General features: G+C 39.0%; 1 long non-coding RNA gene across 3 annotated transcripts in view; it reads left to right on the forward strand.

The window, feature by feature from the left end:
- Window positions 1-27,344, forward strand: part of LOC128150388 (uncharacterized) — a 153,482-nt gene that overhangs the window by 90,254 nt on the left and 35,884 nt on the right. For 2 of the 3 annotated variants that reach the window (XR_008238044.1, XR_008238043.1), the window contains one exon: window positions 4,421-4,472. The exons of the other annotated variant lie outside the window; for it this stretch is intronic. This is a non-coding gene — a long non-coding RNA (uncharacterized LOC128150388). The remainder of the gene's footprint in view (window positions 1-4,420; window positions 4,473-27,344) is intronic. 3 annotated transcript variants of the gene reach the window in all.

Raw genomic sequence — 27,344 nt, forward strand, 5'->3', positions numbered from 1 at the left:
GTTTGGTGGCTCTAAAACTCCTTCTTCAGGCAGAGATACAATAGTGCCAGGTAGGACAGCCCATTAGCCCAGTTGTTTTCACTTCATGAATAGAAGACATACATTTAGCTGTCAGTGAAGGTAAGGGAGGTCATTTGTAACCAAAACAGGTTGTTTTGTCAGAGCCTAGGGTTGACATCAACCTAGGTCAACTGGGGCAGCGCCTACTTACATGCATAAATATTGATGCCTTTTAACTAAGTGAAAAAATATTATATTACAAAGAAATAGGGAAGAGGGACAGGGCTAATCAATTTCAGTCAATCCTGATCAAAGTTACCTGTGTATCTTTGAGAGCTCTCCTGTCAGAGAGCTGCCTGATGGGGAGAGGATGCTCCACTGTCAGACCTGCTGCTGCTCTCCAGACCTCATGCCCTCCTCTGCGAGGCAGCACACTGGGAGCATGCTGGAGGCAGAAGGAAGGCGGGTGGTCACCCATGGCACCCACAAGGCTCAGCAAACCCCCGAGAGCACGGCATCCTTCTCTGCTGTACCACGCTGCTGCTGGGGGAGGTGAGGCGCAGCCCCCGCTGACAGGGACATGCTCCCCTCGGCAGCCGCCGAGTTTATTTCTTTGAAGAAAGAATCTGAATGTACATCACTGAATTTGGTCTGAGAGAGCTTTTTCAGGCTGAGGGATTTACTCAAACCTGCTTTCTAGCTGGGGTTTTCAATGGTTTGGTCTATGTTTCCTTAACAAAGATATATGCTGGGATTAAAGGATCTTGAGTTAACCTCCACGGCTTATTTAAAATGCACTCTTTGTAAAATACACATCAAAAGTGTCATGAACTCTTTCACTCTGGGTGGCATAGAGGGTGGAGAAATGTTATAAACAAAGTAATACAGGGTAAATTGTAATCTAAGAGGCAACCTTTTTTTCCTATAGAAGGCAGCTGAACCAAAAATGCACACCCTAGCTGCAGAACTGTGTGAAGGAGGATAATGTCTTATTATTGTCATTGCTTTATTGTTATGCTGCTTCAATGCAGTATTTTGTACCCTTCTGGGAAAACAGTTTGGACATAAATGTAATTTATATGCAGCTGAGGTTTGTTGAGCACTGCTGTTTGCTTCAGTGAGAGGAAGTTGCAGGTGGCTCGCAGGTTGGCAAGTATGCTGTATTTAACACTGCTCAGCTTCTGTAGTTTGGCCTTCGGGGCTAGGGATTCACTAACATCTATTTACCTTATGGCAGTTCCCAAGATACTCCCTTAAATACCAGCCACTTGTTGTGCTTTCCTACGCTTGTCAAATAACAGATTTGGAACAAATTGTGTAGAATTACAAGTGGCACAAATGGAATGCATAATTATCTACCTAGCTGCCAGAAGACAATGATAATTATGTTTTTATTTTAAATCATACAGTGGAGATGGCTACATTTCTTATAGTTCTAGTGTTGCTATGACCATAATAACACTTTAGGCTTCTAGTTCAGAAATGTGGTTTAACCATTTTTTCTCCCCCCCCCCCGAAAATTATAGCCTAAGTAACAGAAGGCAAGTAAACACCTTACTTTACACATTGGCACTTGCATTACAACAGGACACAGAGCAACAATTGCACATCCTGGAAAATATATTTGCATAGTTGAATCAAAGTCTATGTAAGCTGGAGGAGGTTTCAAACTAAGAGGTGAGGAATTAGTCCCATAATAAAATCAGAATTTGTGTTTAAATATCCTATGTTGTCCATGCACTAAAAAGTACTTCTTCCCATGATTTCAAATGGCAGTGTTTGCATATTGAATACTCAGCAGCATTTTAGGGAAAGAATGGGTACAATATGGTAACTGCAGCTGTGAGAGGGAAGGATATGAGTCGTCAGTTGGCCCAGCTAGCCCTTATGGCAAAGATGTCAAACTGTGCTGCCTCTCGCCCTTTACACATGTCACTCTATCTACTGTTGCTGTTTATTTGTTGCAATTTTCGTCAGAGCTTTGGGACCTTCATCACACCTGCTCCTTTTCTCAGTGCATCAGATGCGCTGTTGCATCTGTGGCCGTGTAATTTGTTCCTGTCTGTTAAGTGCCACTCTCCAGTCATGGGCACAGCTTACCAGCCAAGAAGTCACCAGTGAGAGCAGAAGCCATATGGAATCGAACTCATGTGTTTTTCTGCTTCATAACAATGTTTAGCTGAAACACTTTCTGCAGCCTGTTGTTAACATGGCCCTGGTGCTGGGACATGCTGGGATGGCTGCTAGGGTGGAATTGTCAGGATACAAAATATTTTTGTTCCCCACCGAATGGCTGACAAAATCATTCCAACTGGGGAGAAAGAAATGAAATGAGGAATGGAAATTACCTTCTATGTGAAGGACAGAAAGGGAATGATCATGTGGGTAGGGGGAGCCCCAGCCCAAAGTATTGTACGTGGCCCCCCTCCCCCCCTCAAGGCACATACGCACGCAACGTGCTCAGAAGTTAACGTTCAGTAATGAAGGGTGTAAGATACTGCTAATAATGATGCTGTTTCAGGACCTCAACAGCAAACTTGCAGATGGGATTATCAAGACTTAATTTCTCCCATAAGGTCACCAGCCCCGTTGTGAAATTATGTTTTGAATTGAGAGGCTGATGATTCCCTGCAGGTTCCTGGGTGACCATGTTGTCACTATGAGCTATGTGTTTTTGTATAATTTTTCCATCTATTTCACCTGTTTGAGGCCTGAATCTTTCCTCTGTGTTAGAAATACTTTTAATGTTTACTCTATAACTTCATTTTGGCAGGGATGTTTCACAACCCCATGTAACTCTTTGTAACTCTATAAGGTCACATTTTAATAAGTAAATGCACTCACTCCTTTGCCATCTGTGGGTGATGAACACCTGCATTAGGAGAGCACTGAATTCTTTCAAGATAGTCTTGAATAGACTTGTGAATAGAAGTATCTCCTACATCTCAAGACATGTGAAAACAATAGTCCCACAGAGTCAAAGGCACTGTATTATGAAATTTAAACGTGTTTTGCTTACACGGGTCTTAGGATAAATCCTTTCTTTCTTTCAGCTGTGAAATCCCTCTTTCAATCCTTCAAATAACCCGTCTGAAAGAAATCATTCCAGCAGAGCCATTACAATTAATTCTATTATGTAAACCTGTAGTTTCAGATTTTCATTAAACTGACAAATGGTTCCTCAGAGTCATTTTCTAAATTACAAAATACATCTTGGCTGTTTTAAAAGGCCTGTTATCACACACTATCCTGTAACATAGGACTATATTAGTGGGGTGAAATTTAGTCCTCAGCCAGGATTTTTAAGGAACTATGTTAGGTGCTGATGTCCATCTGTAGGCATGTAAATAGAAAGCCTAGTTTTAAATTACTTAGGATCCAAGGGAGATGATTGGTATACAAGATTTGGGGGGGAAAAAAGTTTCCATCTTTATCAGGGCACTATGAAAATATTAGTGTTTGGAACAAAAAAATTGTGGTACAAATTGCTAGGTAACATTAATGACATTAGAAAATAGGTTTTGTACCAGTCTTTTCTGGCAGTCCTAAGCACATCTTCCCCCTCAAGTGAAGGTCCTGATTTGCCTGGGCCAGCGCTAAGGTAAACTTGGCACCGTGGGTCTTAGTGGAACCTCCCAGAAGCAGCAGAGGTGCCGTTATAAGGGCGAGCATGGGAATTTAGCTGAATGGTCTCCTAAAGAAATCAATATTCAGATAATTTCAAAAGAACCATTCAACAAAACCTTGGATAAAATGACAGATTACTTACAACATTGGTTTAAAGCGTTTATGCTGATAATTAAGAATAACAGACAAAGAGTATTAAGTAAAGGAGAGCAAACATCTAGCCAGTCATTAAAAGAATGGAATTTTTCTAATCCTCTTACAAAGATGCTGGTTTGGGTCAGAGTCCATTTCTGCATAAAGCAGCCACACCACGTTTTTTTAAGTCAATGAAGAGCTGAGAGCTGTAGCTCAGACCCTCAAAACTACTTTAAACAGACAACTCCCACTGAGAGACAAGCATTTAAATTAATCTGGGGACTTGGGCCCATAAGATGAATAAAGAGAGTTTAGTTCATGCTGTACTGTATAGTAAATAATTATGTAGCTGAATTAATTAGATATACCAGAAATTTACTAATGCTTTATTCACTGGAAATTTTCATATCCTGTATCACACGTGTTTTATCTCAGGGTTAAGAAATTCTGAGAAGTGCTTTTTATTAGGTTAAACTGACAGATTTTATTTCATACAGAGCCACATTTATAGACAACATCTGTTTTTTACATTTACTCTCTTTTTTGTTCACCAGTGATTGTTTGTTCCTGGGAAAGAGGGTATGTGACTGTTTCTATCTGCCTCACAAACAATTTTGAATCTGCAAAATAAAGTCAAATTTACATTTTTATTTCTTAGGTACCTGTGAAGACTCAAGCCTCATGGTCTACTCGTGCTATTTTGATCATTAGTAAGTACTCTTAATTGCAGTTGTCTTCCTTTGAGTCCTTTTGACCCATTGTAGGATTTGTGAGGCAGTAAGGTCCAGTAGAAGATCCTTCAATACTAATCTCAAATCTTATTTAATTAGGCCTCCTTGGAAGATATTATTTAATGAGTTGGAAGGACCTCAAATTCTACTTCTAGCCTATCAAACCCAATAACAATTCCCTAAGCTGCATAATTAACCTTTCCCTTGGCAACTTCTTCCACACTTGCCTTCATGTCATCTTGTTTGAAGTCTCTGTCTGAAATGTCTTTATCACCCTGTTTATTGATCAAGTCTAAAGGGAGAAGTCTCTTCTTCTATAAGGCCTATAAACCTGACTGTATCAGCCAGCACAGTGAAGGAACTGAGTAGATGGCACTGTACTGCTTTTCTCAGTATCTCCTGTTCCTGCTGTTGCAAATGTAGCATGTATGAACAGCAAGGCCCAAATACTCCTGTCTGTAAGCTGTGTACAACACACAGGGCTAGCTGGTGGTATGGTCTGCTGTTGTGAGAAATGCTCCTGGTAAGGATCATAAGCTGTTTAAGAGTACACTGACCAGTAGTGCTTTTTCTTCTTGTGTTTAGGCAACTAAACAAACTTATTCTCTTTTCAGAGAAGGGCCTCGGAAGTCTGGAGAGGACAAGACTAATGTTTTCAAAACTGCTGTCTCATTATACCAGTGTTTTGGTACAGCCTTAGCCCTTGGTATTCAGAGGTGATGTAGATTGCTCGAATCATCTACACTACACGAACAATTCAAGTGTTCTCAGCCAAATAAACAGACATAGCGGCAGGTATAAGAAAGTTATATTTAAGTTGTATGGGATTTTGCCCTTCAGTAACATATAGTGCATATATATAAACTGATGGCGGACCTTACTGGATCCTTATCAAGAGAAATAGAATTGAGCAAGTGCATGGAAATTGAAGTGAGGCTCAATTTACTGCAGTTAGTACAATTAGAATCTTAAAAATACCCCCATCCCCCTGTTTCATTCAACATTTTTGTGGTAAAAAGCTGATGGGTCAATTTTTTTTCTTAAGAATTTTTTCCTCCCTAAAATTCATACCCTATGGTGAATTAAGGATTAAACAAGAAGCTGACCCTTTTAGTCTGAGGAATAGGAGAGAAAGGATTGAGTTGATTCTTTCTCATTTTACACACCACAATTACTTAGGACTCTTGTGAGCTTAATCCTGTCCTGTGGCATATTACAACTCTGGGAAAAGAGAAGGGAAAAGGAGTTTTTGATCTGAATAAAGCTAGTTTGTGCCACATAACAGCACTGTAGAGGGCTGTGGCTTTAAAGCTAAACTGCTCTGACAGATGGACTATATTATACGCTATAGCTACATAATTTTTCTTCATAACTTGCTGCCTTTTGACCCTGAGTTCAGCACAATAATGTATTAATGCCCCTGCACCCTCAGCCTATTTCCTTAATTAGCTTTTGTGTTAAAATAGGAGCTGTTCGTAGTTATTTTATTTTTACTTTCTCCTCCTCCTCTTTCTTTTATTCAGATACTAGTTAATGCAATAATGACTCAGGTGATAACTTAGGGCTAGGTTAGTGATCCTAAGTTTCCCACTCCAACTCCCTCTCCAGCCTCTGTAGACCAAGTTACAGTACATCATCGATTGCACAATGTGGCAGGATAGCAGAATTCAGGCTTCAAGTAATAATACGATTCAAGGTCTCTTGAACCCTCTGTAATTAATTCTATTAATAGATGACCTGGTGCTTAATTAGCAAGTCATTTGGAATCAGCACATACAGTAAGTTACATTTCATATAAGATATGCTTCTGAGAGTCCCTTAGAAAGATACTTCCTTTTGAAAAAAAAAATCCATGGCCATATTTAATCAGGTATTGATTGGCAGTTAGTTCTGAGGAGGCTGTAGACATAATTGTAGTGCACAAAGTGCCACAGCCTGTGAAAAGCCGAAGTATATTTTCTCATGAAGTGATAACTTTGTCATAATTACGATCATCTAACTAGCAGTGGACAGCAGGGAGAAGCCAGGCTCCAGCTGTGCCTGCAAGCTAGTGCTGATGTGTACCTACCAGCTGCACAGGAATGAAGTTTTACAAAGACTTTCTGTCATCATTGCACAAATCTTGCTCCAAGGTCCTTCAGGTTCCTCAGTGGCATGGCTCCTGCTGCTGTTCAAAAAAGGTGCAAGTATTAACAAAGTGAATGACCAAACTAATTGCCTAGAGCCCTTAAAAACGTTGCCGAATCCAGCAGTGTTTAACAAATGCTCAGCATCCTTAGGCATCTTCATTTTCTTGTCTCCTGAGTTTAACTCAGAGGTGTGAAGTTCAGTTTTAATTTTTTCTCCTTTGAGATGCTAATGAATTATAAGGCATAATCTGAGAGTGATTTATCTTAAAATGTCTGTAACTCCCACATTAAAATGTTCTATTCAGAGCGGGGAAAAAAAAATGCACACTCTGAACTGCTTACACTAAAGCCCCATAGCACTTGGTGATCCTCTGGTAATGCTGGTCTGTGATAGTGTCTGGAGTCTCAGGCGATTACTGGAGAGGTTTGAGACTCATCAGAAATGTCCCCCTAGCTCAAACATAGTTTATACTGCAGTAGTCTTTAAACGTGATGCTATCTAGTTATAGACGGCAGGGTGTTCTGGAAACCCCAGAACAGACCTGCTCCTATTACCTGGCCCTGGCAGGTGGTGGGGAAAAGTCTTCACTTTGGTAATTTGGACCTCTGAACTCAGCCAGCAATTAGAAAACTAAATTTTGCCAAAGGCTGGAATTAAAATCACAAAGTGATAGAAGCCAAGTTTCTCTAAAATAAGCAGACCTGCCAGAAAGATATGACTTGGAAAACTAGACTAGAAGCACATGCTATTCTTTGGTTCTGCTCTGGGGTTTTTGGTTTTGTTTTTTCCAGCGCAAAAAATGCAGATTGTTTAGATCATGCATATATAATACATGTTAACTTTATAGTCTTGTATATAAAAGGTTAATGTGGTATTGTGGGAATATTTTTGCACAATTTTCATCATTGCCAGTATAGATAAAAAAATCCATTTCTTTTAGTTTTGAAGTAATAACTCCAATGTGTATATGACGTACTGGTCCTCCATCTAAACTCAGCATGTGCGTTTCATTACCATGTGTTAGAGATGCTGCTTTGTGACTACAGCCTCGTGTAAGGCAGTATCTTAAGTCTCTGAGAAGACTGCACAGCACAGTTCAGCAAGTCTTTACTTGTTTATTCAAATTCAAGTCAGAATTGTAAAATGGTTTTGATTAGCTCCTGATGCTTTTAGATACTCTTGCAAATCAGTACATGCAATGTAAGTTTAGAAAAGGTTCAAGGAATCTTGTCCATTTTGTCAGTTTATATATCGTGTCTTGATATAGTTCCTGATTTCAGAGAGAAGTTTCTAGGCCAGTACTCAGAGTACTAATATTGTTCAAGCAGCTAAGGCTATGGTTTTAGATCTCGACGGTCTGGTTAAATATCCTAAAGAATAACTTAACTATACCTGCTATGATGCCAAGGCCAACAACTTCATTCCTGAGTGTACAGGTACTTGTAGTTTGGGAGAAAATGAAGAAACTGTTTTGGATTTGGAATACCTTTGTACTCAGTCAGGTGCAAAAGAGAATTGAAAGAAAAAAGAACTACGTCTGTGCAAACCCCTCTCCCCCAAAAAACTCACACACACGTTGCCTAGTGAGTGTCAAGTGGGTCTCTGCTGCAGTGTCACAACTTTGCTCACCCATGGGCTGTTCGTTACATTTTTCAGTTTGTTTCACTTATATCATTTCTTGCCAAGAGGCCACAGTTATAGGCCTGACCTGAATACTGGAGTTACGAAGAAGAAAAAAGTCACCCTGATGGAGAATAGATAGTGACAAAGACTTTATTCTCCTGTCCACACCATCAGCTGAGAGGGACCTGCTATCAGCAGTAACTGAGACTTGAATCACACGTTTTCAATGCTGCAGGCGGGAGATGGTCTTGAGTTACAAAGCTAAGTCTCACATCAATTAAAGTCTGTGTGCACAGCAGCTGCATTCAGAAAGGTGGAAGAGATTTAATCTTCACCTTTCACCTTGGGTCAAAATACAAGGTTACCAAGACAGACTGTTATTAAAAATGGATTGTTTCTGCCAACTTAATGTTAAAAGTTTGCAGTTATTATGAAAGAGCTTTATTACTTGCTCCCTTTGTTAAGGAAACTTGCTGTTAAATAGCAAGGAAGTAATAAAACAGCTGAAAGGAACAAATAAATATTTATGCCAGACTTCCACAGTCTGTAGCAGTTTTAGTCTTTCTCCTTGATAAAAATTAGAGAATTATTCTCTACTGCATCTTACTGGTGAGTAGGTGAATTATTCTGATTGAGTATAAAGAGGCTCCCAGGTTTGAACACTAAAGGTGTACTTAGTTTGAATGGATATACAGTGGGAGGAAGATTTTATTTTAGTACAAATAATCATTTAAGAAACAAACCCTATATGAAGCACTAACTTTTAGCTACATCTCAGAAATCATATGTCCAAATTCAGCTCACCACTGAAGTCTCTGGGCATCTTCCATTGTTTTTCTGAGGAAGCTGAATAAAGCCTGAAGGGGAACATCTTGCTGATCTGTGTTCCCTGGATGCACTAAAGGTAAACAAGGTATGATTGATCACATTGGTATCTTGCTGCCTTTTAGACGTTGTCTTTGATTTGAATTTGAGGCCAAGCATCTTCATATTCAAATAAGCAAATTCCTATAGCCTTTGTGTCTCTTTGTACATCTAAATGAAGAAATTGCCCCAGAGAGATAAATACAGATATTTTTTGTGGTTTTATACAGACTATTTTCCAAACTTTTGTGAAGAAATATTTAACTTCAAGAATATATATGAGTTCTAAAGGTGGGGTCAAAACCTGTGTTTCATATGGGTAAAGGTCTGCCACGGCTAAAGTCAATGGAATCTTTGTCACTAACTTGGAATGGTATGAATGAACTGCCTGTGAACAAGGGAAACTCTTACTGTCATTAATTTACAGAAATTTTGTTGTTCCAGTTTTACATCATTAACCTCAGGTAGAGTAAAGCCATCATAACAGAATAGAAAAAGCAAGCTGTGCTGGTAGCAGCTCTTACACTTTAAGGATAATGTTTGGAACAACAACTAAGCCAAGAAAGTTGAATTTAGGGAAGGAATTTTCATCTAATGTAGGAGTCAAACATGCAATTTGGTATGTCGGTGCTGGGTTCAGCAGCACTCGCACTGCGATTGTGTCCCTTTGAAAAAATGATTCTGACTAGCATTAGTCCTCTGTACAAAGACTGTATATTTCATGACGTGTGCATTGTTTGAGTTATAGCTGAATATGACTTTTTAATATATTCCAGATATGTTAAGCAACAACTGAAGAAGTATGTGGAGCATGTTCTAGTTTTTGTTCTAAAACACATGTATTTTATTTATAATGTGGAAACTGTACAGTCATTGCAATAGTTACACTCTGATATTTAGCTTTTTATTAAAAAACAATACCTTTATTAAAATTGCAGCACTATTTTTAATTAATTTTCTATTTAAACGATTATCTTAATCTATTTAGAGTTTGAATGATACAGAGTGATACTGATCATCACTTGCACATTAAAAAAGGTTCTGCTCAATGGTTCCAGGTCTGGAATAAGTCATAGAAGGCTTAGATCCCTTGTGTCATATGATGACTTTCATTTAAAAAAGATAGAAATCTTCTTGCCTGTATGGTGTCTAAATGAAGGTTAAAAAAAATGAACTGAATATAACTGCCACCTAACGTATAAAAACCTTAAAGGTTTTTAAGCCCTAGATAAATCTTTTGCTAATCAAAAGTCACCGTGTAGTCCTTGTGGCTGATGTCAACTCTCAGTATAAGGTAGATGGAACAAGCTTTCCCAATCCGCTGTTGACACAATGAGAGGGAAACTGCATGTGTAGTTACTGTGTAATAGCCTCTCTACAGTGGTCTGCAAGGAACAGCTTTGAAAATGTACTGTGGTGAAGAAAAAAGAAAGGGAAAAAGAAAAGCAAGCGAAAAAAAGGGAGAAGAAGGAAGGAGAAGGGGAAAGGGGAAGGGAGAGGGCAAGGGAGAAATTGCCTTGCAGGTTATAAACAATACAAAAAAGCAGTCATATCTTTTTCCAAAACTCCACTTTCTGCCTATGCAGTGCTGTTGCATTCAGCTTGCAAAGCAGAAGGGGAAACCCAGTCTTGAAGACACAGCAGTCTCAATTTTGCAGCGACTTCCACTCAGAAGGCCTCCCGACCTCCCGGCTGTGGTGCAGCCCTGCCATACACACGTCTCTCCATATGCTTCCCCCCTGGCTTCACACAGGTACCGGGATCACTTGCATGCAACCTTGTATAAGGCTGTTTCCCAAGTCACCTGAAATAATATTGGCAGCACAGAATATAAACACATCGCTGTGTACCACCTTATTAAACACAGATGTGGCTCTTGTGAGGGCCTTGTTACCTAGAGGTGTCTCACCTTCATTTGCTTGGGTACCAGTATCCTACAAAGAGATCTCTGTTGTACTGCATTAATGCTGTGGTGGCAAACCCAGCTTCAGGTAGGGGCTTTCTGTAGGGGCTGCACGGATAGAGGGCAGAGGTGTTCCTCCAGTCCTGACCTCCTCAGGAGTTAAGGTCAGAAGGCCAGATTTTTTGTTTGTTTGTGCATAAGGTATGTTCACTGCCAGACTTTGGAAGCCCTTAGTTAAGCTGATAATGCCTGGAAAAATTCACCACCAAAATCTGAAAAGCTTTATGAATAACATTTGAAAATATAACTGTTGCTACCTGTTAATTTATTAATCTAGGAAACCGAAGGTATTGTGTACCAGAATGTCAGAACTAGTGGCAGAAATGCATGTAGCTGATGCCTTTCTGGGTTTCAGTGGGATTTCCTTGGTGTTACTTTGTTTTTAAGTGTCTCATCATCTGTGGTTAATGTCTGTTTTGCTACTGGTGAGGGGCTTGATGAAAACTGGACTAGTCCGATTGAATTTTTCCTTCATTACAATTTTTATACAAATTTGCTGATTTTCTACTAGGACATTTCTGCTCCAGGACAGAATTTCTGCCAAAAATAGAGAGGCTGACAGAGATTTCAGTAGTCCTTTATTCAACAATGCTCCCTGGGCTGAGGGAAATTTAGTCACAAGTCTTTAGTCCAAATCAGACAGATGAGAGCTCTGACCACTAGGCTTTTAACTGGGACTGCATGGGTCTCTCCTGAGTTTTTGGGTTTTTGCATAAAACTTCAAAAAAAACATGTTTTCCATCCCAACAGGGAACAGGAGAAGATTTTGCTTGAAAGCTGAAAAAGTTTCATGGTACGCAAACTCCATGTCATATCCATATGTAATCCAGAATTGAGTTTGTCAGTGCAGGCTGAATTTTGTCTTTGATCTCTAAAAGAGAAAGGCAGCCCATGAAAATACTGCTGAACTAAAAGAACATAAACAGGCTTAAAATACCACATTCTCATAGAGGGTAAAATGACATTGTGATGGAGCGTATACCACCAAATCCAGGCCCCAGTGAATTTAGCAGGGAGGCTCATAGTGCAGTAAAGGGACAATTTCAAAGCTCTGAAATTTGATTTCACTTTTTGTCTAACCCATATCTGAACTTCTTTGTTGAATTTCTAGTCTCATTATCTGATCTTTGGCATTTTGTTTTCCCAGAAGTATGGCAGAACAAATAATTTCTTGGCAAAGCACGTACACATCCAGTGGATTTCTCTGGGGAGAGCTTTTAATTTGATGAACACCTCGGATGTATCTTAGTTGCTTCTTGCTTAGTAATAGATCGGCAGAGAGACAAATAACGCTCTGCCTCTCTCAAGTCCTGGAGAAGCGTGTGCCAACCATATTCCTTGCCGCACCTGCAAGGCAGCTTTGAGGTCTCCCATCTTTTATGAAATCAGTGAGAGCTCAATTGCCTGGCTGCACTCAGCATGCAGGTCCCTGGAGCAGAAGATTGCTGTACCAGTGTAAAAGCTGGTGTAATCAGGGCATTTTCAGTGCATGTTGGCAAATTCTGATGAGCCTAAATGCCTCCCTCTGATGATCCTTAATGAACCCTATAGGAAGGGACGTACCAGTACAGAAAATAAGTTCTATGTGTTGTAGCATGGATCTATTGCCACCAGAATGTAAGAAAAGTATGGCATCATTATCAAAAAAAGCCATAAGAGCACACATTGAATGTCCTATCGGCTCAACAAGGAGCAATGGGGCTCTGAGTGACCTGAGATGGCTTAATCGTTATCTGCCTTTTACTCTGATTTTACTCACGGAAAACTTGTTTTCCTCTCCATGCACTACAAATAACCAGTCACCTAAAACATTAAACAATGAAATTCAAATGTACTGAGTTAATCACTGGAAAAGTGCTTCATCTGAAAACTCCACCGGAGGATCACATTTCAGAACACAAGTGTCCTTGTACAGTATGCATTTCCTCTCTGGTTCACCGGTTTGCTCATGTAGAGATTTAGAGTAATACTGAATTACAGCCTGAAGCCATGCCTGACTATCTTTTTCATTAATTACCTTCTATGGCTTTGGGACAGATTAACTGATAAATATATGAATCCCTAGTGTAGTAACCTTTATGGTGTACTTAGGCATGTAATCTCAGAATCTGTGAAAAACTTTTTTCTTTCTTCCTATAGATTACTACTGTGCTCTTGCTATCTGAGTTGCCTGTCCAAGCTGCTGTATTGTCTTTGCTAAAAGGTGCTGCTAAACCAATAACTAGCACCTCTACAGCAGACTTCTACAACAGTCCAAAAGGAAGATTGCTATGGCTTTTCAGAAAATACATTTGTTTCTTTTTTTCATATGTTAGGACGAAAGATGGGCGAAACTACAGAATGCCCTGTGTTACCTTTTCTGGGCAACAGATGCTTCAGAGTAGTCTAAGAAATGTGTATCAAACAACCATTTTTCTGTTGTTTTGGGTTTTTTTTTACTTTTTTTTTTTTTCTTCAGCAAAATGTCTCAGAAACTGGCCATTCTGGAAGGGTAATCACACTGTCTTAAAAAAAAGCCTAGTTTCTGTTGCAGCTGGGTTTTATGTTCCTCTAACCTGCCCTTCAGCAAACTATCTGTTGCAAGTTATTTGACCAGTGTACCTCCTCCTCCTCCGTGCAAAGACTACTCAGATTTTTTTAAAATTTTTAAATTCAACGAGAAGCACTTCAGATACTCATTCTGTGTATGGAGAGCTGTTGTCTTTTTTGCTTTGTTTCTTGTGGGTATATTTACTGCATAATCTAGCTAGTAATCTGGTTAGACTATTACTGAACAGCAACCTTGCTGGGGTTGCTTGAAACTTCCCAAATGTAATCCCAAAAGCTTTGCTTTAGGTCATCATTGCAAGTCAAAAGAATCACTTGACCACAGCCTGAAGAAATCAAATAAAGCCAGGTATCAGTGTTATAAAACTTATATACAGAGAGAACTGAACTAATGTGCTTGCATACATGTTTCTAAGGCCTTTGCATTGATGTATGTAATCAATTACTAATAATATGTGATAAGACCGTCTATTTACCAGGAAATGAGCTCAGGTGAACAAATCTTTTCACTAATGCCATTATAGCAGGTCACTTTATATCTATTCCTATTCACTGGTTTGGATCTGAATTGGTTATCTATCCCTGTATCTGTTCCACCCATAACCTCAATTTCCATGCCCACAGCATCTTTACCATAGAGCTGCTCTCACATGTGCAGTATCCTTTTTACAATTACTTTTGGCGTGTGTAATCGAACGGATGGTTTGGAAGGGCAAGAAGGAATGTGAAAGGCAGTTCAGGTGATGCTAGTAGAGGAAGAGGGAAGTGCAGAACATTTTATTCCTCTGGTAACGTAGTGCTTGAATGACTCACAGTATTGCATACAAATAGGTAATTATGCAAATATGGACGTGGAGCAGAAGATTCCAGGGCAAGATTCATGGATGGGACTAGAAGAAGTTTTGTTTCAAGGATGGGATTTTTTAATAAATTTGCTATTGATTTATTAAAAATTGGTTTTGAGCTCCCAGCCATGACAGATTATATCTAAAAACCTAAGGTTTGCCTCAGTATTTCTCTTCTTTTGCCACATAATCATACAATCTCTTTCTGTTACTCCTGTATAGTTTAAATAAAGTTTTTATAAGGTTAACTGAAAAAGGGGGGCACTACTCGGTTAAAAACATTGAACATCCAGTCTTAAGAAATAAATCTGTGGATGGAAAAGTATACTGGAAGAAGAGGAAAAGCCAATTACACTTTCAAAGCTTTAAATATGAAACAGAACAATGGGGAGGGTAGAGCAATCAGAGCCTTTTTGATTTGTTAATCTTTCTTGACACTGAGATAGAGTTTCCTTCAGTAGAAGATATGTAGGAAACTACCAACAAGGCTACTTATGCCCCAAAAATATGGGAGTAGCATTGCTAGTCTATAGTTCCTTAGGGTGAAGAGAGCCTTGGCTTGCATGCCCAAGCAAGAAAGTCAGTTTTATAGCAACCTCTATCCTCCTAAGCCTGAGCACTCCTATTGCTAAGCATCCATATAATTTATGCCTATAGGACTGCAATTCCTCAGAGTAAGTTTTCTTCCATCTGTTCAGCTTGAATGGAGAACATTTGTTAAATGGTGTTTGGAGGGATGTTGGCAGTAAAATGCATGCCCACCCTGATGTTAGGCTAGTTAACTGGTCTTTCTAGGCACAAAGCTGACATTGTTAGATGGCACAGAGCTTGAACAAGTACAAATATGAGAGAGCACGTTTTCTTCTTTTCTTATAACTTGAGTATTCTTTCCCATTGTTCTTCTAAAAAGAGTTAAGATAACTAACTACCCACTTAGAATAATTAGAAGTAGTTGAAGTCCACCTGTCAATTGTATAAAGTTAGATTAAGTCCAGTCTTTGCAGTCTGATACTTTTTCAGATTCAAGAAGCCAGAGCCATGTAAACATTGAAAGTAATTATGTCTCCTCCTCCTTTTCTTCTTCCCCCCCCCCCTTTTTTTTTACCCCCTTTTCTTTCTAATGTTAGTTGTTACAGAAAAGAGTCAACTTGAGTTTCAGAGAGTCTGCCAAAAAGCCTCTGGCATTCCCTGGGGGATTGAATTTTACATTCTTCAGCAAACAATGTCTGTCTCCAGAAATGCAAGAGGAAAACACTATTTTTCTTTTTAACCTAATATCAATTGCTAAGCTTAACAGAGCTCTGATTTTTTTATTTTCAAGCCTGAGGAACATCTTATGTTGATGTTAATATGTGCCTTTTTAAGCTTCATTTGTTATCTTTAAGCAGCTGCTAAAGTGTAAACAAGTTCTTTTTCTTTTCTGTGTTAAAAAAAAGGCTCTTAACCAAAAGCTCCACTGCTGTTGTGCTTATTGGGCTATGCTAACACCAGTGAAAGAACGTCTTTGAATGCAGCAAATGTTTGGTTTATTTCAAAGCCTTTCTAAACTATAAATCACCCACATTTCTTCTCAGCCTTCTCTTTTTCCTTTCAAGTAGAAAATTAAATGAAATCAGTTAGCCAGGAGATAGTAACATTAAAAGTTATCTGTGATTGTTTTCAAGTATAATAAAGAAGGAATTTCATATTTCTGATAGTGACTTTACTTATAAAACTCCTATATGATCTAGAATTTTGGAAGTGATGTTGGGTGAGCATTTCAAAGGAGGGCTGATTTGTCAAAAAGCAGGAAGTACAAAACATTGTCCCTTTCAAGGTAAGTCAAGCTGAAATCTGGCCTTTCTGGAATATTTTTATTCAGAACATATACACATTTCTCTCTCCCTGTGTTACCTCAGCTCTATATTTCCCTCCCAGACCACAAAGACTTTCCAAAAATTAAAAAGGGGGAAAAAAGAGTAATTTTAAACATTTTGCATACAGACAGGAGCAGTGTCGTGGTTTAACCGCTGAAACCAGGACAAGCAGAAAGGTGTGTATGTGTGTTTAGAGAGGGAGTGCAACAGGTGACGTTCAGATCTGAAACTGTTTGCCATCTCCATTGATGTATACCCCGTCTCCAGCAAGATCACTGCCACCTGATATGATTAGATCCCTAAGACCACTCCTTGAAGTTTACAGGGTATATAAATCTGAAGGTAATCTCTTCACAGTCTCATAGGAAAACTTCACAACTAAGAAAATAATCATGTTGCCAAATTATTCCTCACAACTTTCCAGATTTTTTTTTTATTTACTTTCCTTCATTTTACTTTTTTAACTTGAGTATGACCCAACATGCACACCAAAGGAAATGCACAAAACTGTATTTTAGGACTGAACTACAACATATGCATCTCCTTTAGTTAGCAGTGTGTAAAAAGTGTGGCTCAGGAGTCTTCTGGCAACCTAAGCCCAACAAGTGGCTTGCTCAGCCTGGCATTATTTAAAACTGCCAAAGGACTGCACAGAGATATGTGCAAGCAATTTGTGCCCCATCTGGTCGGCAGAAGTTTTTGAAACAGAGGGCACTTCTGGGCGTCTCCTCTCTTCCACGAGATTTGTTCAGAAAATTATTCTGGTTTGCTCTATACAGGCTTTTATTCCACACTCTCCACTGTCCTGTCTGAATATTTTCTGTAGGACATTAAGCACTGGTGTTCTCCACCGCAGCTCTGTCCTGTCTGTGCACATGTGGGTATCTGTCCTGGAATGAACGGCTGTTCACATACTTGCTTTATATTTGTGTTGGAGAATAAAAGGGTTGAAGAAATGTGCCTTATGCTGGAGCTAAAGGCAGTCTCCTTATGAAGCAAACTTCCTGAAGAAGCTTTGTTTCCTGCAGGTTGCTAGAAGGTGGTAGAGAAAAACATTACACCAGCTGCAAACCTCTTGGGGTCTCCCAGCTCTTGAGGCAGAGTGTGTGTGTGTATGTGTTTGGGGGGTAGGGAGGTATAAAACCCAGTGGCAGGGTTTACTGGAGGAGCAAGAGGAAAGAAACCACTGTAGGACTCCAATAAGCCTGCTGAATAGAGCTGTGATTTGTCACAGGTCTCCCCTTTGCTACTGAACTAACTTTTCTTTCTTTTGGTCATCTGAGATACTTCCTGTGCTTAAACCTTCCTGGGTCCCTTCATATACCCTGCTGGAAACCCTATGAATTTAACTTGCTGTATTTTTACTCAGTAGAACATATTTAGTATACATTAGGAGAATAAAATAACATGCCTTAGTGCAGTACTAGCTGTTTTAAATATCAGAAATGTAAGTGGACTTCTATAATTTTAGCATGAATGTGTTGCAGCATCAGGGACGAATTGTGCTGGGTGATTTTTATTATTTTTTTTCCCCTGAAGTGATGCATGTTTTTTTCCATGTAGCAAGATCTAGCTAACTGGGGATTGCTTGCCACTCAAAGGTGTAACAAATAGTATAGTTTTGTAGTTTTGCCTGTGTTGCAAACTGTTATTGCGATGGATCATAATGTCTAAATATTGAGATGGATCACACTAAACTGATATCAAAACTACTAGAACTGAAGATGTTTAAAAGGCACTTAATCACTAAATTTTGTTCTACTCGTCCTGTTTGCCGATTTGGAAATAGTTACCGGGAGCTGGCTTAGCAGATGCCAAGCTATCCTGCACACAGCTGAGGACTCCAGCTTGGTCCTGCGTGCCCAGGCTGAACCTTTACCACCTGCGTTCGGTTCTCCTCAGATTTTATAACCTCAGGACAGTGCTGCAGAAACCAAGCAGGCCGAGTGATTTTATACATTATTTTCTCCCCTCTGAGCCTCTACAGATTTCATTTCACAGTAGAGGGCACTGTGCAGTTGGAGTTCGTCCTCTCGAGAAACTGCGTGAACTCCTGGTTTCTTGTAGGCATAGAGATTCCAGGGCACTCTGCAAACTTACAATTTTAGCTCTGCTCAATGCTCATGCCTAATTAAGGTAGTTATAGTTTACTTCAGCTCTTGCTTTGGTTTCTAATGGATTTTTTCTACTCTTTTTTCTCCTCTGCTGCTGTGCATTGTTAAATAGCTGCACTGTTCCATCCCAGATATGGCTATATTTTAGTGGTCAGCCAGTAGATTGCTATACATAGTATTTAGTTAAATGCTTTGTGGATCTTTCTGTATAAAAAGAGCTCCATTGAGACTAAGAGGATATTATTATTCATAATGTGGTGACTAGTTTCACACATGGCTGAAGCAAAATAAATCATCACTGTTTTTAACAAAACAGTGAGTAGACCTCTTGTTGACCACAGCATATTTGTGGTCAGCAAAGAGCGAGCCTTTTATAGCTATTAATATGCTGCCAAGGTGCTTTAGCTGAGATTTTTGCCCTAAGGGAGGTGGGCTTCCACTACCGCATATTCGTGTTTCTCTGCTAAGCCATTTCCAGAACCCTACTCTTACAGAGTGATTTGACACAAAAATCCAGTCCTGAAAAGAGAAACTGGTTACTGAAAGAATTGATACAGATGAATATTGTCCACATGCTGTATCTGATAAGAAAATGAATGATGCTTTTGATTGTTCAAGCAGTAATTTTTAGTTCTGAGCAGTCGTACACAAAACAACTGATATGTCAGCATTTCTGTTATGCACACCAGCATAAAGCCTAAGGTTTGAAGAAGGCCTGAGTGATACCAAGCATCATGGTCCTCTAGCTGTTTACGCTTCCAGTTCTGTACAGTTAAACTGACGTTCAAACATTGTTTTGTAATTGGCCTTTTTATTACACAGTCAAGGGAATGGCATCATTTGGGGATGTTGTCATCTTCTGATGTAGCACTCGTACAATGGTACCTGACTTCCCTGGAATGACTTGGGGCAAAACGTAGTGATTTCTTACACTAAGACTCCTGCTGAACAGACACGGATGGAGCCAGTGCTGGTTCTTCAGTGCTTACTCCCATCACTTTGCAGAAGTTAATATGAACTGTTTAGCCTGCATGCAGCCATCTGCACGACTGAAAGTCCCACCAGAAATTCTGAATGCTTTTCCAGTCAAAAAGCAGGAAGTTTGAACACATTGATATGCTGTTTAAAGGGTGCAAAAGAAATGTAGTTTATAATAGTAATGACAGATCCAAAGTAATACATAAAGAGAAGAGTCATGGGTGGTATGAGAAGAAGGGAAGGAAGATAAAATGGGAAAGCTGTTCTCCATAGCATATCATTATGTAAACCAAAAGCAGAACCCTTACTTTAAAGGCTTACATTTGACTTAAACATGTTTCTTGACATACCATTTACAAAAGGCCCTATTCTGAGCTCAACCCAGTGTAAAAAGGAACAGCTCCACTGAATGCAGTGAAAGCTCTGTGAATTTATGGGAGGGAAAACTTATGTGAAATAAGAAGTGGGGTCATCCTTAGAAACTTATCTAAACCTTCTTGTAGTTATCCAGATGAATTTCTAGAGTTGCATATCTGCAAACATGAAAAACGCAAATAGTTTATTGAAGACATTTCTCAGCTTCTGGTGTATTTATAAATAAACTTAGACTATATATGTAAGGCATACAGAGTACGCTCTCTGTGTTTACTTTGCTGTCCGGCTCTGTGCTTTCATGTGAAACAAATGGTTTCTGCCATCTCAAAACAGCTTTAAAAGCATCCATTGTCTGATGTTTTTAAAGATATTAAATTCTTCATGGCTATTTGTCTGAAGTATTCTGTATTCTGCCTATGCTCTGAGCTGGCCAGATACAATCCAGTTCAGAAATGATATGACTGAATCATCATCACCACAAAGATGTATCCAGGTTAATGTACACGATCTCTTTTTAGGATAGTTGTAGCTTACAAAAAGGTTTTGAAGAGAAAATTTTCCGTCTGGATAAATGCATGTGTAGAAATACATTAGGTGCTTTAAAAAACTTCATGCTGCATCTGTGTCCTCTACAAGTGGGTATGTCCCTGGTGCCCAGCCATGGTATGTGAGGTGATTAATGGTGCTGACAATTCTTTGGAGGAATAGAAACAGGGATTATAAGTTTAAAAACTGAAATTCAGCTGAAGGAATCGGATCACAACAGATTTGATTTTCTGTCATCTATGGCAAACACCCAGGCTCCACAAATTCCAAAGTAAAGTAAAGCCTAGAAACTATTATCCTAAAGTTTCCTGGGATTCTGTCTGTGCCTGTATCTATTGTAATTCCCACTATCTTATTCATCATCTTGGGGCTTTTTCTTTTCAACATTGATGATAAATACAGAGTGTTAAAAAGGTCTTGATTTGGTAATGGTTAATAACACAGTTCCTGTTGAAGCAGTTCTGCTGGTTGCTATGGATCAGAAATTATAAATGGTGATACAGGAGAGCAGATAACATTTGATAATATTTTACTGTGGGAAAAATGTTATCTTTTTTGTTGTTTCAATACCAACTTCATGTAAATGTAATTAGCTCTGTGGTAAAAAAATGAGAAAGTTTCATGGGTTATAGTTTTTGTGTATAATCAGCCCCAAACAGCAGTTTGTGTCCTTATCTATCACACTGCTTTCTCCTTGCTTCTATATTAAAATGAAAATGTTCTGAGCTTTTGTAGAAACTGCCACACTTTTTCACTGGACAAGAAGGATGCTGTCTCAGGGAGAGCTCTGAAGTTGTCTCTGAGGACTTGGGTGCTATATCTGCAGCAGGATCTCTTTGCTGTAGGACAAGCATTTTACACAGCACTGTTGCTGAGTCGCTGCCTGTGAGATGGAGGTATTGCTTTTCAGTCTCACAAATGTTCTCTGGGTAAAAGACATTTGTAATGGCTAAGTGTTAAAGTTCTGTAATGGTCCAATGAATATTTAGCAGGATTTCACTTCTCTTGCCTGCGTCTCAATGTTAAAATCTTAGAAATACGCAGTAGTTCTTTCAGGGGAGAAACAGTACTGAAGGTCTCTGAGTTGTTATGACAGTTATGAAACTTGCTTATGATAACTGAAAGTGCCTTATGAGGGCCATTTAGCTGAGCGGGGAAAATTCTGAAGTTTGCAAAACTCACTCCTGTGTGCAACAGTTGAGTTCTTCCTCAAAGAGCAGGGCTTTCTACAGCAGTGATGCTGAACGTTGCCTTCCTCCTCCTCCTCCCCTGCAGAGGCTGAGCATGCCACGTTGCTAGTGCCTTCAGCTTTAGGATGTGAAAAGCAATGTTGGCCACCAAGGCAATCTCATTTTATCAATAAAAGCAGGGTGAGAGGCCATGTTAGGATATAACAAACCTGACCTTTCTGTTCACAGGTGCCAGGCTGCTCAAGTTAGCCACAGATATTTTAGCTGGTATTTTTGTCTAGGCCAAGCTGTCCTTGAGAAGTAAAGCTTGTTTATGAAACCTCCACTAAAAGCAGGTGTTGCAGACATCCCATTAGTAACCTTTGACTTACCTTCCCCTTTGAAACTTTTCATCCCAAAGGACTGACATTTCAAAGCCCCCTTTTTTTGTGTCCCTCCAAGTTTGCATATTGTAAACATTTTTCTTCTCTGCTCTGATGGAACAGAGCCAAAAATCTGCACAATGGGGGAACTAGATGTTAATGAGCAGAGATTGTGGGAAAATGTGTACCGGGCTGCCCTGCCTGACCTGCATGATAATGCTACATTTAGCACATTCTTTTCCATTAGTGTAGCAGGCCTTGAAATGGTAGCAAACAACGCATATTGTGAAGGTTTGTTTTAAAGAAAACTGCTTTCCTAGGAGAGTGGAAATAAAAAATTATTTATTGTGTACAGTTGGCAGACAGACAGCTGGCCCTGGAAATATTTATGCACTAACAGTGGTGTGAAATTATATATTCTTCTTCATGTTTTCAGTAAAATTGCTTTACGTGAAGGTTTAAATTATGTAAACCACAAGTATTACGTACAGGCTCATACTGAATCAAGGAAGTTTACAATTGCTCTACGGGTTTAGGGACTGATGAGGAAAAATAATGGTTATTTGGCCTGTTAGTAGAAAAAGTATTCTAGCACTTTGGCATCTTTTAAATAGATTTTTTTTTTACTCTGGCTGTGCTCACAACCCCTTTTTAATGTGTTTATGTCAGTGGAGTTTTGTTTGTACAAAAAGCTCCTGAAAAATTAATTTTGGCTCCTCTGAGCCAAGTTTCATTTAATCATAAACCAGAATTTATGTCTCAACCATATGAAAATCATTAGGGGCAAAAGGATTCTGAGAACATAAACGCCATGTGACTTAGACACCCAATTGCACAGCTTGAACTTATCAAGTAGTGAACATATTAAAATACTAAAGAGAACACTTACAGTCAGCATTTGGTGTGCAATGAGGAGAGAGAAATTTGTTTGCACAAAATTTCTGACTAACAAAGAGGAGTACTGAAGGAATTAATAACAAAAGACTGACTGTAGATAATTTCTGAGCAGAGAAATGGATTAAATCCATTAAACAAGCTATTTCTTGCAAACTTTTTACCCAACTATTTTTTTGATTATACTTTTATATGTCCAACTTTGCTCTTTCAGTTAAGAAAAGAGTAATTCATGTAGTAAAAATTGCATACAAATGTGAACTGTTTACAAATGTCATTCCAGATCCTTACTGGGAAATGCTTATTTCTTCACAGTCGATTCCTAAAGAGCTTTTCTATGGGGAAAGAGACTTCCACTCATTACCTTAAACACAACACTCTTATCTCCACTGCGGAGTGGATATGGGCTCTGAGCCATATTTTGCAAAGGACAAAGCAAATTCTTTAGCGGAACATCTGCTAGATAAGAGCAGCATTCCTTAGAATAGGTTTTCTGATGAAAGAGATGCCAAAGCCTTGATTCCAAAAGTACTTTTATGCTAAAACAACTACTGTCTCTGCTAGTTCTGTTACATACTTTCAGAAACAATTTCAAACCCCAGCTAACACCAAAAATATGGAGGTGATAAACAGTAGGCTTTGGGAGTACTCAAATCAACTTACATTTTGCATAGTAAAAGAAAAGAATGCAGAAGTATCAATCCCATTTTCAGGAATCAATAAAGTAGCATGAGATGCATACATGACCAGCTGACAGGCAGTCTCTGTGCCTATTATGAAATGGATTTCTTTTATCCACAAATAATGTCTTTGTGCCATGAGCAGTTGATGACTCCAGGCGCTGTACCCTCAGAGCAGCTAAAGGGTGATAGCTGTTCTGCACGTTCTGAAGTCTGTGCAGTAAGGGAGATGTTTATGTATGTTTGCTCATGCTGTTACACCACCAGGAAGGCCTTGCAGCAATGCACTGTTAACTCTGTCGTGCAAAAACAGAGCATGGCATTGAGAAAGGCAACATGGCAAAGGGGACTGAGTACAAATTTATCATGTGTTCACAAAAGCCCCTTGCTAATGCCAGGATACCCTCTGCTGCAGATACCTTCCAGGACTGCAAATCTCTGGCTAAGGCTGAATCCTGGGTTCAGTAGAGTACTTGGATGGCCTTGCTGTTTATTCTGGGGAACTCTTAATGATCCAGGAGGGTATCTATTACCAAGCTGGGTACTTTCAGTTCCCTTTTTTCACTCTTTGTCTTCCATGTCTGTTGCTGCAGTTCCAGGCTTCTGATGTCCCGTAGTGCCTGGTACAGTGACTACAGAACATCTCTGCATTGTCAAATATTTCTGCATAATGATTTAAACCAAACTTTGACACTTGTTTATGGCAAGCACCAACTTGGTGACTTTGTCTAGGGAAGCACCGTGCTGTTTCTCGGTTAAGCTTTAGCTCATCTGCATTTCTCATGGAGCTGTACCTTCATCACTTGCCTTCTGTTTGTTTGTCTTCCTCTTCATTGCACTCGAGGGCTGCTGTGGTCTGTGTTTTGGGAACTGCCCCAAGTGAAAGAATCAGGGAATTGCACTGTAGCTGGAAACAGGAAATCGGGAACACGGGGTCTGTAGTGAAAGAAGAGGGATCGGGAAAGTTGCTTATTCTTTTCATCCTCCTTCAATTCCTGTTGGGTGCTGACTACTGTGTGGTTTTGATTTTAGTTTCTCAGCTGAAATTCTACAATTTGTAGACCATCACATCACCTCTTATATATGATTATTATGCCCCTACAACCGATGAGTGCACCCAGCCCACCTCCTTGGTGGTCCTGGATTTATATTCTTGCAGTTTTCTCTGGCTTTGCTTTCAAAGCCCTGCAGAAAGTATTTGTATCTTTGTTCTTTCTTCATAAATTTGTTCCTTTAGCTTCACTGTCTGAAATTCCCATATTCTGTATATGAATGCCATAAGAGATTGCCTCCAGCTCGGCCAGTGCACACTAGATTTGGCTTCTTCCAGTGGGTGCTAACTTCCTCTTGAGCAGCTACCATCGTTCACACTAAATGTTGTAAGGGGATCAGATCAGATCACATCTCAGATCTGGGTCTTTCCTGGACTGATTTAATTGGGCAATAGAAGGTATTCATCCCACCCTGCTTTCCCACAAGCATTTGAGTACTCACACTATTCAAATGTGGAAGAGTTAAGAAAGTTTTCAGGAACAGTACCCCACCCGCATCCATGCTCATCTAAAGAGGGAGGTTAAATGGAGAGTTATGTTAAATGTATTTCAAGTTGTTCTTGCTAAAACTTTCAGGACTCCTTTAGTAAGTGTGAGGCTTATTCAGAAAAACATCACTATGAAGAAAAGCATTTGAGGACAAGATAAAACATGATTCTGGCTAAGAATCGACAAGCATGTATTTAGGTGCTTTTCAATATATGTCTTTACAGAGTTGATCTCACATCATCTTTTTATTTCTTATTCTGCTGGTAATAGGTGTCATCTTAACGACATTTGCAATAAATACTTCTCAAATATTTGTATGTTCCCTTGCTGATACCTTGCCACCTCTAGATTTTTAATACAGTTCCCTAAATCTCTCTTTTAAAAATAGTACCAGTGCTCCCATTTTACAAATGATGAGCTGAGTTACAGCGAATAACTCTTCCACTCTCACAAAAGAAAAATTGGGTTTATGGAGTCCAGTCATCCTTACTTTCCTCATCATAGGCTCTTCTTGAAAATGGAGGAGATAATTTCTTTTGAGACGATGATGTTTCACAGAGTGAGTGCAGCTCTGCTCTCGTGTTAAGAAATTTAAGCTTTTGAAAACACACTTGCTGTCAAAAGACTTCTTCTCTTTCAAGACTTTTAGCTATGGGTGATCCTCTGTTTAAAGTCTTGTCCAGCTGTGCTTTATAACTGTCTCTTAACTGATATATGAATTATTTCCTTCAGTTAAGCTCTCCATATTGCTATGCTGAGTTTGCAAATGCATGGTTTTGCAGTAGACTTATTAGTTTGCCAAATTAGTTGTCTTGTGTGTTTATATTTGGTAGTTATGCCCTGTATATTTTTAACTTTCTGGCATGATTTTGACCCAATTTGGTGAAGTGTTGTCAATCATTGTTACGAGATATAGGAAACAATACTAGAAAATAAGATCTTGCCATTTTAAATCTAACAAAACAGCTCTGTTGCTGATCATGTCTGGCTGTCTAACAGATGGGCTAGTGTCCCATGAGAAGACAGCCACTTCCTTCCATAATAAACAAAGAAGGAGAAGTTGTCTGCAAACCATTAGTGTATTGTAAAGTTAGATGCAATGTCTTGATATTGTCAGAATGGGTTCCTCAAGCAAATTTCTTTGACATTCTGTCATAAGTCAGATACAAGACAGCGTTAAATCAAAATTAAAACTTTAAAAGGCTGCCAGCTGTTTAACTGTTTCCAACAAAAGAACACCAGTAAAAATATCCTCCGTTTTCTAAATATTGATAATGAACTAATAGACAATAAAGGATTGAGTAGGGTATTTGATGGAGGCAAGATCATTCAGCCCACATGCCACATTCCCAGCATGCAGTGGAGATTCCTGTCTCCTTTTTCCCTTTTACAAATAAGGATGTTAGTTCTAACACTGTTCTTGCTTGAAGTACAAGCTGGTTATTGTATAGTGGAAGCTTGTGAAAATCCTGGCTGGTCGTTACATTAGAATTGGTTTTTTTGATGGGACACCTAAGGAAAATTATAAGACCCGCAGAAATCAATGTGTTTTTCTTAAGAAGGGTATTTTCCCTTACATTCAAAGGACAACACATTATATATATGTATAAGACTATGGCTGGTCACTTTTCACAAGAATTGCCACTGAAGTAAAGAAATAAGTGACAAGTGTTGTCATTTGCAGAGGAAAGAGTTTTTTGTGGTGAAATAAATTTTCCACCTTTAAAAAAACATTACATACAGTGTTCCAATAATAAACTAGAAATTATTCTTTCTTTCTGTTTCTGCCAGGAAAAAAAATATGTACAGCTCTCAACTTTTTTTAACCAATTACTTATGGCAGTTTTGCACCAAAAAAAAAAAAAGAAAAAGAAGGAAAAAAAGATAATCAAATTCCAGATGTATAAAGCTGTTTAAGCCTATAGGACATGGAGCTGCTGAGCAATGTGCTACTTACTTAGTTGCCTTTGACAAGTCTTAAGATCTTCCCACTAAAATTCCATGTTTAAGTTAGAGGCAGAATATAAATCCAGTGATCTGAGAAAAAAAGTACACCCAATCTGGATGGATTGAGGTGACGATCCCTTTTTTATCCATCTTAAAACTAAGAAGGGCTTAAAGCTAGAACTAAAACCTTTCACATGTGCATTGCTAAAGACTTTTAAGGAACTACTGTAAACTGAAGGACTGACAAAATCCAAAGAAAATTACAAATAACACTGCAGACTGTTTTTGTTTGACTTTTATCATAGTTTTACAACTTGTATTTCTGTTTCTAGAATATGTTACTGGTAGAGAAAACTTCAGGAGAAGATATACTGAAATTAGTGTGAGCCCCATGCC

Source organism: Harpia harpyja, chromosome 13 (assembly GCF_026419915.1).
Source record: "Harpia harpyja isolate bHarHar1 chromosome 13, bHarHar1 primary haplotype, whole genome shotgun sequence".
NCBI classification, from domain to species: domain Eukaryota; kingdom Metazoa; phylum Chordata; class Aves; order Accipitriformes; family Accipitridae; genus Harpia; species Harpia harpyja.